The following is a 13,034-nucleotide window of genomic DNA, read 5'->3' as shown; positions in this document are numbered from 1 at the left end:
CACAAGCATTATAAATTATTTCCTCTAACTCTTTCCCTTCCACCATGTTTATATAATTTGTTGAACACCCCCTGTAATGAAGCACACACACACCATGCACACCTTGTAATGTAGCACACATCTCCAGTACCAGTGGCGTATCTATAATGGGTAAAGTGGGTGCGGGGCACACGGGCCCCCGGGTCCAGGGAGGCCCCTCACCGCACACCCTGCACCCATATTATTTCAAACATACCTGTCCGTGGTCCTGCGGCGGGGGTCAGCGCTGCTCAGAACACCGGAAAAATGCGTGCCGCTGCCATTTTTCCGGTGTTCTGCGCATACGCAGTAGACTCCGGGCACACTCTAGTGCCCAGAGTTTACTGTGCATGCACAGAACACCAGAAAATGGCCGCCACGGCCATTTTCCCGGAGTTCTGCACATGCGCAGTAGACTTCGGGCACACTCTAGTGCCCGGAGTCTACTAATGCTCCAGTGGCTGGCCAGCCACGTCAGTCGGCTGCCGTCACCGGGAAGAGAGGAGGGGAGTGCACACGGGCCCCCTCCTCTCCTAAGACGCCCCTGTCCAGTAACTATAAATCGGCACACATCCTTGGGCCAAATCCACTTCTAATGCATCACCCTATCTTTGGCGCACATTTACTCATGCAGCAATCAGTGTGCTGTAGAGGCCATATTCTTGTAGCATTTATCCCCCTTATTCTTTTCCCTAGTGTTTCCTCCTTGGTGGGCGGAGTGTGATGACATTGTCAGTGTGTTGCGGCCACCTGGCCCAGCCTCAGGGAGAATGCTAGACATGTGTGGTAGTCACCACTATTAGGGAACACAGCATCTGATCGAGTCGCATTGGCCTCAGCCATTGGCCATCTGAGTTAACTAAGCTTACTCAGACTGGCTGCCGGAACTCCTCAGACAGGGCCAGGAAATCTGTGTATGCCAGACCCTGGCCTCAGCACTCCCACAAAATGGAGACGACACACCTCCATTTTGGGGAACGGTTCCTGTCACCACTCCCACCCACAAGCGGCTGCAGCTTGGGGGCACTCTGAGCGATCTCGCAGAAGGACACCTGCGCATAACTAGAACTCTCAATCAGGCCTAAAACATTAATGACATCTTCCACCTGCAGGATATGTCATAAACTGTCAGATTACAACAGAGACTCCAGATTGGCTCATCACATGAGGCTACAATGACTATTTTACATCATCTGTTGGGTTAGAAAAGTTGGACTTTATCTCAATGATTTAGGCAGCTAAATTGCAAACTGGTACCAAGTGCTTATTAGCTTACTGGCAAAATATAACAGTGTTTACTTTATCAGTTAAATATTATGTCATATATATAAACAATATATAAAACAGAATGGGATTGAAATGCTGGCGGCTGTTAAGCAGCTGCCCGACAGGATGAAGATCCCGACATTTGCAGGTAAGTACCCTAACCTCCCCTGTCTCACCCTAACCCTCTCTTAGTGTTGCCTAACCCCTCACCTCCTCCCCTAGTGCCTAACCCTAACCTCCCTCCGGGGGTGCCTAACCCTAACTCCCCCTTACCACTCCCTAAACCTAACCCTTCTGGGGGGCTGCCTAACCCCAATCCTCCCCGTTGGGGTGCCTAATACTACCCCCCAAAACCTAACACTAACCCCGCTAACTACCCTAAACCTAACCCCCCCCCCCCCCACGGCTAAGAGGACGCCTATCATGAATCCTTTGCCGGCATTCAGCAGTCCCTATAAAACACAGTAGGTAGCAAATATATAGCAAATTATCATTTTAAGATGGAATTGCTTAGATTCCCATTGTCCGTTATAACTGTAGGATAGTAACTCTTGCATTGTTACTTTATCTTTGTTATATCCTGTATATATCGTAATAAAATATATATTTAAAAAAAAAGCTACAGTAAATAGCAGAAACATTTTAATAATTTAACTCACCGTGTTGCTTGAGAAGCTTGTTAGCTGTTGTTTGTTTGCTTTGTTTAGTTTTGTGTTTTTACATTTTTAAATAACTGTTTGTGTTATATAGCACCGCTGAATAGTAGTAATAATAATACTGTTGTAAATGTGTAGGTTCTATGACTAGTAAGTTCATATTGCCACTGATTAAATGGTGGCATTTTTTCTTTTCTTTTCATTTTAATTATGACTCTTTATAATTCAATCATTTCATATGACATTATCCCAAAGCTTGTAAATGGACTTTTGTTATTGCTTTTGTTCCGGGTAGAATCATTTTGAACACAAGGCACACTGCTGTGTATTCAACATTGCTTATGCTGAGAACACAGAAAGGAAGAACACTGGTTCTATAATTTGTCGTTTGAAAGGGCTTTATCTCCATCAACTTGCCTTATGTAACATGTGCTGAGGATATGTCCGAAAGCCACAAACCTCATATAGTCTATCCCTCTCTAAGTGCTGGTGGAACAGGTGTATATATTATAAAGGTGGCTTACAAATAGGTGCACGTGCTATGTTTGTGTAACTTCCATTCTATTCTGACCCAGATTATCCATTACACAACCTTGGCTCTCGCCTTGGGGCAAGTGGGAACTGACGGGACTGGATTACTCTAGCCTACTTTTGGTGGGTTTTTTTTTTTTAAAGGAAGGAGAGAGGCCCAATCCATCTATCTTGCCTGACTAGGGGCCCATGGGTTCTTAATTAGGCTTTAATTCTTTCTACTCCAACTTGGTACAGGAGGCCACATATAGCAAGGAGTATTGTTACCTATTTATACCTGAATGATGTGAACTTAAACTTAACTGTTTAGGTGAATACATACTAAAAATTTTATATATATATATATATATATATATATGTGTATTTATTTAGCAATATCTAATGCTGGGTACACACTACTATATATATCATTTGGTTGAACGATATATTGGTAGGAGATCGACAGGTGTGTACACCCGATATTTCTGTGAATGATTTTGTTCACAGACATATAGGGTCGGCCCTGCAGCACATCCGATACCGAAATATCATGCAATTATATTGGCGCATCTGGCTGTGGGTACGGGGAGACTCGCCAACTGCCCATACACTGGTTGCAGTGAACGCCGACAATGACATCACAACTGGATTAAATGTAAATGCCCGTCCACCTGTGATGTCTGGTCAGACATATCGAGCAGTAAGTGTGGATCATACTTGCCTACTTTTCATTTTTCCTCTCCAGGGTACGGCCTGTGGTTTTGCGCCATTAAGATCCGCCCCTCACAGTAAAATACCATATATAGCACATTTTTAAATAGGGGCGGGGCCAAATGAAGCGGTTTTTGTAGAATTGCATCATTAAGCACCGCCCTCTACACGGGGGAATTATGGGGAACCCCAATCTCCGTGAAAATTCACCCTATTCTGTCCACTTCTCTAGGAAGTGGGCGAGAATGCAGGAGAAGTGTCTACTCTACCAGGGTGCAGGGGGTTACCCCCAAAAATTGTGAGCCTCCCGGGACTTCCAGGAGAGTAGGTATCTATGGTGTGTATAGCTTACTAAATCGGCTGCTATGGCGGGTAACTGTGTACTCAGTTTAATGCCCCCATTTATCATCGAAGCATAAACCCTTTAGCGCTCGCTAAAGGGGTTATGCCAGGTTTCTGTATCTAAGATCACCACTGTGTGTCAGGCATCGCTCTCGCCATCTTTTAGACCCGACCCGCCCCGCGGCGCCCCCCGGGAATTTTTTTTATTTAAAAATGCATGCGAATTACACCGGAGCCTCGTCACAGGCAGCGTTAGGCTGCCAGAAGCCCAGCGGAGGACCTCACAGAGGAGGAGGACTTTGCAGGACTTCGCGGGACCTCGCTGGAGGGATAGGTTTTGTTAAATATCAGTAAATTTTTGGTTTGTATCATGGTGATACAAAATGAAAGAATTGCGCTGGTATTTAATTCTAATGATAAATGGGGCAATAAGTCTGCAGATGAAACTTAATATTTAGCACATACCTCCTTCCCTGAATTCTGTTTGCTGAACCAGGAATCAGCGTTGCACCTACTAAGGATGGGTGTGCCTTTACATAGTATTGATTGAAGGAATGCACTGGTCCCTGCACCCATGTTGCTAGGAACCGGAGACTTCCCTGAAGCGCTACCATATTAATATTCATGAGGTACCAGCTCCTCATGAGGATTAATACTACAGCTCACAAAATGAATATCTCCACTGTGTGTTGCTGGCAGGACCTCTTCAAATGTAAAGAATATACATGTGACAATACCTCAGAGCCTAATCAGAGCCATAACTAGACTTTTTGGTGCCCTGTGCCAGAAAGAGCATTGGTGCCCCCCTCATTTTTCAAAGGGACATAATGCACCCAAAAAAGGGCCATGGCTTCATGGGGAAGGGCCAGAGAAGAGATAGGGGAGGCCAGGAGATGCTGGGGATGAAATAAGAGGAAGCTATAAGCTGTGGTGCCCTGTGCGATGGCATCGGCCGCACTACCCTAGCTACGGCCCTGGGCCTAATATTACTAGGTGTGTGGCCTAAAACAAGCTTAAACTTCATTAGCAATTGAAACATTAGTGAGCAACATGGTTGGAACGCTTATCAGCCTGTGGACGTGGTCATTTTCTGCTCAAATTAACAGATTCTCATGTGGTACTCCATTTGTAGGCACCTCAGCTAGAATCTAATTCAGTTTGGCTATATCAGTCTAGATGTATCAAGCCTTGGAGAGAGATAAATTGGAAAAGTTCCCAAAGTAACCAATCAGCTTCTGACATTTCATAGACTGCACTAGATAAATCACAGAAGCTACTCCACCTTATCTCTCTAAAAGGTTTGATACCTCCTCCTCTCTCTGGTCACCTTACCACCGTGGTGGTACCGTGGCCCTGATTCAGAGCCAGTCGCTCTGACAGAGCGCTCGCTCTGAATCAGGGTCGGTCTTTTTTTTATTTTTTAGAACGGCCTCCTGGCCGCTCGCACAGCTGTGGGTGACCACCCACAGCTATAGCGAGGGGCCAGGAAGATGGTCGCGATGGTCAAGACCATCGCGACCATCGGGCTTGCGACTAGACCCTTGTGGTAGGGTCTCGTTGCCGCAAGCCCTAGAGAGATTTCGGCTCTAACAGAGCCGGAATCTCTCCACTGACATCCACTGACATCCACTGACATCACTTGTGATGTCAGTGGGGCCGGCCCCAAACGGTAGGCATTCTCATGGGAACGCCTCCGTTTGGGCAGCCACCCCCCCGGCCCGCCCACCAAAGGGGGCGTGCTGTCACACAACATCGACAGCACGCCCCCTTTGGTGCGAGACCCGGAGCGACGGATTGCCCGTCGCTATCCGGGTCTCAGCGCTTACGACCGGGTCTGAATCAGGCCCTGTAATCCAACTAACTGGCAAATGTTTTAAATGACGCAATAGGATATATGAAACAGGGGATGTTATTAGCAGTAGTAATCCAGGATAATGCATTCAAATTATTGCCCTCAAGTCATGTAAAAAATATTAAACAACTTAAAGGACCACAAAACTTCCAAACTGAAATTTGCATATATTTGTGAAGCTTAACAGTTAAATACATTGCTCAGTGTTACCGTGAATGCCCACTACAGTTATCTGAATATTGAAATAGTTTAATAAAATATGACCTCCCCATTCTATTGCAGACAGCAGGACACAGAACTAACACTCGGAGCTCACATTATGATGTATTACACAACGTATTTCAGTAGGGTACACTTGGCTCAGATAGAGAAGCACCTCCCGCCAAGCATTGTACCCTGCTGTAAAGGGGTAAAATAGAACATAAAGGACATATTTAATAAAAAAAAAACACTTCAGTTATTTTGCTTGCTTTTAATTGTGAATTTTCTTAGAAATTGCCAGCGAACGGCTCCACTCAGAAATCATAATGAATGTAAACAAATCCTAATCACTTTCTGTTTACTCTTCACCATATTGCTCTTGGGACACACAGAGAAGTATTTAGAAGATCACCAACAGCTAATTAACAGAGGCTTCCCCATTTTCTTTAAATCTGAGTCTATCTTTCCGGTACAGGGTACTGGGTATCCTCTCTCCCAGGTGGTGCTGGATCTACAAAAACAGTTAAAGAAAACAAAACCGTCAAAAAAAAAAGATGAAATCTTATTATTCTCAATTTTTAGGAATAACATTGTTCTCCCATTATCAGGCAGCATAACTATATATTTATACACAGAACATTTGTTGCCATAAATTGCTGTAAGGCCAAAATATTGTTACACAAATCCAAGGTGTGATGTTATTTTTATATGGTTTTTTTTGTATCAGCCTGATAAAAACCTATGATGTCTCACTCAGCCATCAAGTACTGTAATATTCTAGCATAACAAATATCATGTAAGCTATACTAGGTGTGCTGTGTATTTGGCTGATGTATGCACAAGATCTGGTGATACTGCAGAATGGTATAGGGGACAAAAGGCGATGTAGTCATAATGCTGACAGTTATGGTGTCGACATGTTGAAATGTCGACATTGACCATGTCGGAATGTGCAGAATCTCGCCATGTTCACAATGACGACGTGTGAAATGCTGACATTCTGCAGGCACCTGCAGCGGTTGGTTAGGGTTAGGTTTTGGGCAGGGGTGGTTAGGGTTAGGATACGGGAGGGGAGGGTTATGCACTAGGGAGAGGGTTAGGGTTAGGCTACAGGAGGGGAGGTTAGGTTCTAGGAAAAGGGATAGGATTAGGGGTTATAGTTATGTGAGGGGAGATTAGGGTTAGGCACTAGAGGTAGGTTTTGGGATAGGCTATGGGAGGAAAGGTTAGGCTTTAGGAAGAGGATTATGGATTAGGGGTTAGGGTTAGGCTATGGGACGGTAGGTTAGGGTTAGGCACTAGGGGGAGGGTTAGGCTAGAGGAGGGGAGAGTTAGGGTTAGGCACTAGAGCAGTGTTGGCTAACCTTGACACTCCAGCTGTTATGGAACTACATAACCCAGCATGCACTGCTACAGTTTTGCTATTAGGGCATGCTAAAACTGTGGCAGGGCATGCTGGGATATATAGTTCCACAACAGCTGGAGTGTCAAGGTTAGCCAACACTGCACTAGAGGCAGGTTTAGGGTAGGCTATGGGAGGGGAGGTTAGGCCTTAGAAAGAGGGTTATGGATTAGGGGTTAGGGTTAGGCTATGGGACGAGAGGTTAGGCTTAGGCACTAGGGGAAGGGTTAGGCTAGAGGAGAGGAGGGTTAGGCACTAGAGGTAGGTTTGGGGTTAGACTATGGGAGGGGAGGTTAGGCCTTAGGAAGATGGTTATGGATTAGGGGTTAGGGTTAGGCTATGGGATGGGAGGTTAGGGTTAGGCACTAAGGGGAGGTTTAAGCTAGAGGAGGGGAGGTTAGGGTTAGGCACTAGAGGTAGGTTTTGGGTTAGGCTATGGTGGGGAGGTTAGGCTATGGGATGGGAAGTTAGGGTTAGGCACTAGGGGGAGGGTTAGGCTAGAGGAGAGGAGGGTTAGGCACTAGAGGTAGGTTTTGGGATAGGCTATGGGAGGGGAGGTTAGGCCTTAGGAAGGGGGTTAGGGTTAGGCTATGGGACGGAGGTTAGGGTTAGGCACTAGGGGAAGGGTTAGGCTAGAGGAGGGGAGGGATAGGGTTAGGCACCAGAGGTAGATTTGGGCTTAGACTATAGGAGGGGAGGTTAGGCCTTAGGAAAAGGGTTATGGATTAGGTGTTAGGGTTAATCATACGTACCTCTGGCAGCAACGCAGGACCCACTGGTAATCATGTTGATGTCACCGCTGGAGCCACCAGTCTCCTTGTACCAGGTAAGTCACCACTAGACCACCAAGGATGTTTAGTCAACATTCTAATCATGACGACATTTGATCAGTGGCGAAATAATGAATGTTGACAATATATAGCATATCCTATAAAAGAGTTAAAGGAAATATCCATTTATTTATTTAAATAAGTTTATATTTTCCACTTCACCTCATAGTCAGAGGATACCCTAAGGAACATGAAATAAAACCATCAGTTTTCATACCGGTAAAACGTTACTTTAAAAAAAAAAAATCCACAGCCCTTTTTTTTTTTAAAGTGGATTGCAGCTATAAGATTTATTTCCCCCTGTCTGGTAATGCTGTTATGTAACCTGTGCATGCTAGTGAGCCCGTGTCAGAGGGAAGGCTCCTGTTTTGTCCTCACGCATAGAAACGTGTGTTTATGTGTAAGGGTATGCACAGAGATTGTGTGTGAGAGATATGCTTTGTATTTTGGCCTCTCCAAGATTTCATTTCCCTACTACACATGATATTTAATTTCCTCTTTTGAATTAATTATATGCACTGCGAGAGAAATATCATTTTTGTAACCCATACTTATACCCATACAGATAATTAAAACTTATGGTTTTACAGTCACCAAAATACATAGCTGTCTTACTGTTTCCTTACGGACACACTTGTTTATATAATTAAGATTAAGGGGTGCAATTTAAGATTTAGCACCTCCACTGCACATACAGTATAAGCATGTCTGCGGAATGGAGAATGTGAGTCCCAGTGGCATATTGGGCAGGCTTTGGAAGTCATTGCGTGCCAATCTACGACTTGTTGAACCGTATACCTCAGTAAGGAAAATAACAACAGGAAATGTGAAATAAGAACCGAAAGCAACTTCCTGAACTGCAGCACTTCCTGCACAGGCATTACTACAATATAAGGATGGTCATAAGGGCTACCTTAAAAAGCAACTAAAACGACTATTTGATAGTAATATATATCAAGGGATGTGTAATGATTAGTTCAAGCATATACATGAATGGGAGGGATTATGCTTAACTAAATAAATCCACCAGGCTCTCTTTCTCTCCTCTGAAGCAGGTTGCCTAGTTAGGAAAGAGATGATTCTCTAATAGACCAGACACTTATCTATCAAGGGGTTTTTACCAATGAGGTTTATATTAGGAGGCCCCAACAGATGGCGATAAGATTCGCTGGGCTTTGTTGGCACATGTGGAAACTGGCTAGCAGGCCCACTCATGCCCACATCCATAGATACTGATCCAACGAAGCAGGAAGTTAAGCCTTACCTTTCTAGCAAAGCATTGAGCTGGCTAATTATTGCTCAGTTGCCCAATGAGCCGGATTAACAACAGGACACACTGAGGGGCCCCCACACATAGCTACATCACCAGTGTGTGGGGGGCATTATGGCATAATATGAACTGGGGTTTTCTTTGTGGCATAATGTGACCTGGGGGCAATACAGTGTGAGTTTGTGGTACTGAGAGGATTTACACATACCCAGGGCCGGCTCGAGGCATGTTCTGTCAGTGCGGCTGCACAAGGGCGCCAGGACCGCTACTTGTCCGGCTCCAGGAGAACCCCGCCCTCCACCCACACGCTGGAGTTAGTAGTATATAACCTCAGGGGAGGGAGATGGGGAGGCAAGGGGAAGAGGGGGAGGGCAGTGGGAGTGAAGACTAGGTTGGCGTTTAGTGCTGAGAAACCTAGCGCCGGCTCTGGTTATACCTTTTAATACCATTGCCAGCATATTTGATTTGTAGGGGACCCACACAAGTTTGTTGCCCTGGGGCCCCCAAAAACCTTAAAAAAAAATTACATCTTACAGTTGTGAAACGCACTCCATTGTTTTATAACACTGATATGATGCCCAGCTCTGTCGGTTCTTCTCTATTTGACTATTTTTTCATGGCCTGATACAGAGGTGGACGCACTGCCGATGTTTTGCACAGCTGAGCGATTATTTGCTACTGCGCATGAGCGAAAAATCAGAGAAACCCCTATGGCGCGTGCATATCACTGGGTGTAGGCAGAGACCGCTGTTGCAAATGGAGTCGCTTGCAATAAAGCTGGCGGCAGGCAGCCATGGGCATTCCTGGGAGGTGACTGAGAGGCAGCTTGAAGTGAATGCAGAAAGAAGCATCTCATGGGTGTGTTAAGTGAGTGTCATGGGCGTGTCAGGGAACGTGACCGCCATAGCCACATGATTAAAGAAAGTTCAGAAGGAGAGACTGTGGCAGCCATAGGGTGTCATAAGTGTTGATGGTGATCGCGATGGTGCACCGATAGTGGAGTGTTTGAGTCCACTGGTGGATTTGCACTATCCACTGACATAGAAAGTGCTCGTTTCAGGGCTCGCAAGTACACAAGGGGAAGGCTGAGACTAGCATTTACATATAATCGCAGCTGAGAATCCGAAAGAAATTGCAGCAGCGCTTGCATTAGCGTCCTCCTCTGAATCAGGTTAATTTATCCAGGTGTCCAAATAATTTTTACAAGCAGCTGCGTACTTCCCTAAATTTTTCACAAAGCTTACAAACAATGACAGTCAGAGCAGAGCTGGGAGCCAGCGCCTGTTATCAGCCCTGTGTGTCTAATAGACCAGAGGCTGATTACAGTAAAAAAAAAAAAAAGGAAAAAAAAACACTTACCTGTACCCAAGGGACTGGTGATCGGTGATCCGGTGAGCTCCTCTGTGACTCCGGTCAGCTGGTAGCCGGGATCCAGCTCTATGACCCTCGGTCAGCTGCTCTGTGTTGTAAACTGAGATGCTGTCATCTTAGTTTACTGCACAGAACAGTTGACCAGAGGTCACAGAGCAGGATCCCAGCGACCAGCTAACCGGGAAAAAAAAATCACTAGCAAATATGCCTTCTACTCTTTCTTCTGGGATGCCTTCTCACAGACTTAGCACTTTGGGCCCAATTCAGAGCCACTCGCAAGCGCTGTGCGCTCGCAAGCAGCCCGATGGTTGCCCACTGCACATGCGCCACTTCCGGCGTACGCATGCATGAGCCCCGCTGAGCGACTGAAGGTCAGTCGCTACTGGGCTCGCATAAAGACAGAGTGGCTGTCGATGTTGATTGACAGCTCGCCCCGTTTTGTGGGCAGGTAGGGGGGGAAAGGCCGGACAAACACAGGTGTTCCCTTATGAACGCCTGGCATTTGTAGGAGGGGTTACTGACATAACTAGTGATGTCATTAGTGGGCTCGGGCTTGCAGAAGCTAGACCCTACCCCAGGGTCTTGTCACAAGCCCGATGGTCGCGATAATCACGACTGTCTCCAGCCCGCTCGCACAAGCTGTGGGTGGCCAGCAGCGACCGGCTCTGAATGAGCTCCTTTGTCCCCTCTTTTCTCTCTCGGGTACCCTTCTCTCTGCTATGGCACCTTGTTTTTTTTCTCTCTCTCTCCTGGACCCCTTCTCCCTGCCGTGGCACCTTTCTCACTCTCTTGTGCACAGCTGGCTAAAGAGCTGACCTGTCACTCACTGGGAGTGGCAATGGGACCTGGTTCTGGCCCCCTCCGCTGCCGGACCTGGCTGTCACTCACTGTGATCGAACCGGAAGGTACCATACTCAACACTTCACCACCGCCGCCTACTGCACACTGCGCAGTGCACCTGACCTAGTGACCCTCACCCAACAGCTCCTCACTGTGGGAGCCTGGGAGGAGACGTCATGATGTAATGAGAGATGTCATGACGTAACGACAACTCTCCCGTCCAGTACTCAAAATGGGAATTTTATAGTGGGGGTATGGAAATTTTATTTGAACCCCCCTAAGCTTTAGGGATATTGACAATGAGAATTAGCCTCTGCTTCCCTCTCCCACCCCCCCTGCACCTCTCACTGCCTACCCTCTCCCACCCCCCTGCACCTCTTACTGTCTACATCCTTCTAACACTCCCTGCACCTAACACTACCTTCTTCCCTCTCACCCCTACACCTCACAGTTCTCACACTACCTCGCCCCCAGTACCTCTGAGTCCATGTTTGTTGTCTGCGCTGACAGTCTGCGTTTCCTCTTCCCCGTCCACCTGGCTGGCAGTGGGCTCTCCGTGGGCGGCTCGACACAAAGCAGGGGTACATCTTTTGTCTGCGCTGGCCAAGACCAGCTGCTTCCTCTCCTCCTTGTCCTGCTGGCAGTGGTCTCTCTGCGGCGGCTCGGCACCAAGCAGGGACACGTCTTTGATCGGCGCTGGGATGGATTATCGGGTCCCAGCGCCAGGACATGAGGGCAGATACGGCGGCAGTTTAAACTTTGCACCGACCGTAAACCAATCATGGTGCGGACCGGCAGCAAATCAGAAGCAGCTGCGTGGCTGCTTCTGATTGGCTGCTGGTCCGCAAGCCATGCTTGGCTAGCGGCCGGTACCAAATTCAAAAGGCCATTCCCGAAACTTATTTTTGAGTGGCGCCGGCCTGCGATTGCTTTGCGGCCGGCGACAAGTATAAACTGACGCCACATCTGCTCTGGCTGGCACCGGACCCGATGCTCAGTCAGTCAAGCCAGCGCACTATTAATAGTAGCGGGTGCCCGGCGGAGAGCTTGTGGTGGGCGGCCGGCTCTGCACTCAGGGCTGCTGCGCTCTGTGCGGTGGCACCACCCGAACCACCCTAGTTACGGCCCTGACTGGTAGCTAGGAGCTGATTGGTTCTGGTCAGCTTCTAGAGAGACATTCTGTCAAACAAACAAACAAACAGCAATAATGAAAGCTTATGCAAACCCCAGGTTCTGTCTGATAATGTAGGTCTACATTATGAACTTAGGGCCCAATTGAAAGATGTACGCTATTCCGATATTTACCCAGTTGAGGATTATCGGCCGACTGCAAATGTGTCACGGCACACTGCACACGCGTCACGGTCTGACTCCGCACGCGCCAAGTAACTTTTTGATGGGCTTGCAGTGAGGATTACTTCTCAAAGTGATTGACAATCAGGGATTGTTTGGGGGCGGTAAGGCGGAGGTGTGGTACAAATAGCAGGCGTGTCGCCGTCTACCTTCCCATACGCAGATAAAGCGGTCCTGACGGCTCAGTTCAGGCGGCTATTCAGTGTGACTATAGGGCGACTCAGATGGTGGATTGTCGAATGTTTTGTGGCAGCGGCTGCATATATGTAAGCACTTGCTTGGATCTGCGAAGCCGCCGGTAAGCACCTCAATACATTTCTAGCTGGCTACAACATTAGCATAGACACTGGCTGCGTGTGGGATTACATTGTACATTCCTGATCATGCTGTTTTAACACTGCATTGCAATACT

General features: G+C 47.1%; 1 protein-coding gene and 1 long non-coding RNA gene across 3 annotated transcripts in view; one reads left to right on the top strand and one right to left on the bottom strand.

Annotated features, from left to right (window-relative positions):
- SNAP25 (synaptosome associated protein 25) overlaps positions 1-13,034 on the top strand; it is a 130,879-nt gene that overhangs the window by 18,651 nt on the left and 99,194 nt on the right. The window lies entirely within an intron of this gene.
- Positions 5,986-13,034, bottom strand: part of LOC148517923 (uncharacterized) — a 49,695-nt gene continuing 42,646 nt past the window's right edge. Inside the window, exons 2-3 of the long non-coding RNA XR_015879243.1 lie at positions 7,711-7,886; positions 5,986-6,067 (exon numbers count right to left, since the gene is read on the bottom strand). This is a non-coding gene — a long non-coding RNA (uncharacterized LOC148517923). The remainder of the gene's footprint in view (positions 6,068-7,710; positions 7,887-13,034) is intronic.

This window comes from Taudactylus pleione, unplaced genomic scaffold, assembly GCF_031769625.1.
Source record: "Taudactylus pleione unplaced genomic scaffold, aTauple2 ptg000206l, whole genome shotgun sequence".
NCBI classification, from domain to species: Eukaryota; Metazoa; Chordata; class Amphibia; order Anura; family Myobatrachidae; genus Taudactylus; species Taudactylus pleione.
Note: the sequence above shows the minus strand (reverse complement) of the source record. Positions and strands in the feature narration are given on the sequence as shown.